At 37.5% G+C, this 2,994-nt stretch overlaps 1 protein-coding gene across 1 annotated transcript in view; it reads right to left on the bottom strand.

Annotated features, from left to right (window-relative positions):
- LOC108754479 (class E basic helix-loop-helix protein 22) overlaps nt 1–933 on the bottom strand; it is a 5,003-nt gene extending 4,070 nt beyond the window's left edge. Inside the window, exon 1 of the mRNA XM_018496775.1 lies at nt 479–933. The gene's annotated coding sequence lies outside the window, so the exon portion shown is untranslated. The remainder of the gene's footprint in view (nt 1–478) is intronic.
- Nucleotides 934–2,994: the final 2,061 nt, after the last annotated feature.

Genomic DNA, 2,994 nt, shown 5'->3' on the forward strand with positions numbered 1-2,994 from the left:
CTCACATTTTCTTTAAACGACTTTTAATACAATTTATGTATATCTCAGTTTCTATGGGTGCTTAATAAAATTGAATTAAATTAAATTAAATTTCAACCTCTTTTTTTATTTAATATTCCACATTTTGAAACATTTCGGCACTACTCTTTTCGCGAATAATTTATTTCACATGTCGCTGAAACTCATTTTATTTAACACAGTTCATTTAATTCTTAAGCATCTCACATCTCTTTAATAATTAATCAATAATAAACTCATTTTATTATTACATTTCTTTCGCAAGCCTTTTCGTTTCTTTAAAAAAAGCTCCAAGATTGATTTTTACTTCACGATGAATTTTTCATTTTTTATCCTCGCGAAAGATCTCTATTTTCATTTTCGCATTTTTCTGTTAACGAGCACCGCCGCCATTCGTACAGAAGGACAGCAGGCGTCATCGTTCGCTCTAAACGCAATCAATAGCAAGTGGAACACTTACCGACGACGATTTTCTTTTCCCACCCCCCGCGCGTGCCCCGCGGGGTGCAGAATCCGGCAATCAGCAAAGTTTCTCGCGCACCAGCGCGTAACGCCGGATCATCCCTTCGTCCGAACGTTTCTGCGTTTTCTCAACGACCAGCTCCAACTTTTCCGAATCTCGATCCTGGACGGACTGCCGCGGTCTCCTATTGTTCTACCGTTGTAATCACCCAACTCGGCCAATCACGGCCATTTTAATTTGCCGGGGGTTGTCTCGGTGGTCGAATGAGAATGGAAAAAAAATTCCGTGAGCCCTTCCGGAAGTTCTTTTTGTGGGAAACCGTGGTCTCACGGAAGTGATGCTTGATAAATTCTTGAGTTTCTTGTCTCACGATGATGATTTCCGATAAAATCGTCCTTGACGAAATTATCGCCCCCGAACGTGGCACGTCCCAGGCCTCAGGGGCACGCACGCGTCTCTCCCCGTTGTTTGATGGATCCTGCGCAGAAGAGGGCAACCCCCGAATTAATTCGACGACTGTGTGCCAGGGCGCGCCCGTTACGACCGGGGGATGCTGCGCTGGACCATCGACTGGCGTACCCTGGCGGGTAGGACCAAAGATCATCCCCCGAGAGCATGTTGTTACCATCGGAAAAGGAAAATTGTGTCCAAGAGAAGTCGCTAGTTGCTAGAAATATATTTCACGTAAGGTCACCTTTCATTTCTTTGAATCTTTAACAAGAGTTACTTTACACGAGAAACGTAAAAAATTCTCTCGCAAATGTGATTTAAAGTTAGAAATTAAAAAAAGTTGAAGAGTGATAGTTCGAAAATTAAAATGAAAAATGGATTGTCAAATGAAATTTTTATCAAGGAAAAACTTTACTCCAAACTTGGTCCGTAACTTTTGGGAAAAGAGAATTACTCCTAAGATCATTTCTCTATTAATTATTATTCTCTATTAATTATTTTGATAGTCTAGCCACTTTTACTCGCGGAGCAGCAAATAACCAAATGAATATCTTTTACGGATAATAAAAAATATATATATATTCTAGTAAATATATTTGATGTGAATTTTGATAAAACTCAGCAGTATTTATTACATTAAAAAAATACTAGCATATTTATTATTATTATTATTATTACATTTTATACATCGACATTCTGCAGCATTACGTGTCATACCGCTATTTCATCTTTTCTTTAAATATTTTACAAAATTTGTTACAATTGATAAACAGTATTTATTACATAATAAACAGTAATAAATATTTCAATATTTATTACATTATAAATACTGAACTATTTATTGTTACATTTTATATATCAATATTCTGCAACACACTACTGTATTTCATCTTTCCTTCAAAAATTCTGTATATTTACTATTATATTTATTGCCACAATGAACACAATAGACCTCCTTCTAGACTCTCCGCTATCACAAAGAAATTCACGTCGTTCCCTCGATTTTACCGTAAATTTCTCTTCCCCGCCTTTCCCATTTCTTCGCCCCATCTACCGTGTGTCGAGTTTACAATTCGCCGACATACATCGTCGTTGAATACGATTAACGGACACGCGTTAGAACGTAGAAAAACATCGCGAGCATCATCGGGGATGCCGAGACAATTCGGCGACAGCCCCCTCTGTGTGTGAATCACCCCTTTCTTACCCCCTTGAGAACGTCCATGCCGTACGAACGCGAACGAACCGGGTAACCCCGGTTAGTTTTACTTTTGTGTTGGCACGCGTGCGTGGCGTGCATGTGGATGCACGTGCGTGTGTTTGCGTGCATTTACCGTAAACACAACGCGACGTAATAATATTCCGAGCTGCCGGAGAACCGTGGCGCGGGACCAGCACTGAGACGCCCGCAACTTCGACATCGCATAAATTAATCGAAGGGGTTAAACGGGGTTGTTTGCGCGCGTACTTTATTTCGCGGCCTGGAGAGGATAATTAATGCCGGCGTGCGAGTATTTGGAGGTGACTAGCGGATGCTTTATGGGCGAAATATTATAAATTTCCGGAAATGCGTCCAAAATAAATTTCCACGTGCATTTAAGCTAAAGCCAGAGGCGTCTCTCGTTATGACGTTATCGTAATTAGATTATTTCTATTGTTAGCCAATATTTTCACATTTTAATTATGCAAATGTATTGAAGTGTATACGATGGATACGAAAAGTAATCGTGTAAGGGAGATTTTTGTAAAAAAAAAGATCAATTGTGTGGGAAATAAACATTAATTATTAATTCATTAACAATGAATTACGTTCTCTTTTAGTAATAAAAGTATATAAAAGAACTTCAAAAATAATAGAGTTTCATAATCTTAAAAGCTAAGTTTCTCGACTGTACGAATACTTTATTTAGTTTTTGTGCGTCCAAATAATACAATTTTTCATTTTTTATTATAAAGATAACATACCTTAATTATTACACATATTTTTCGATAAAATAATTTTAAGAAGTCTACAATCTATTTTATTCTTTGTTAAATTGCTAAAATGTTTACTTTCTAAAAAT

This window comes from Trachymyrmex septentrionalis, unplaced genomic scaffold (assembly GCF_001594115.1).
Source record: "Trachymyrmex septentrionalis isolate Tsep2-gDNA-1 unplaced genomic scaffold, Tsep1.0 scaffold119, whole genome shotgun sequence".
NCBI classification, from domain to species: domain Eukaryota; kingdom Metazoa; phylum Arthropoda; class Insecta; order Hymenoptera; family Formicidae; genus Trachymyrmex; species Trachymyrmex septentrionalis.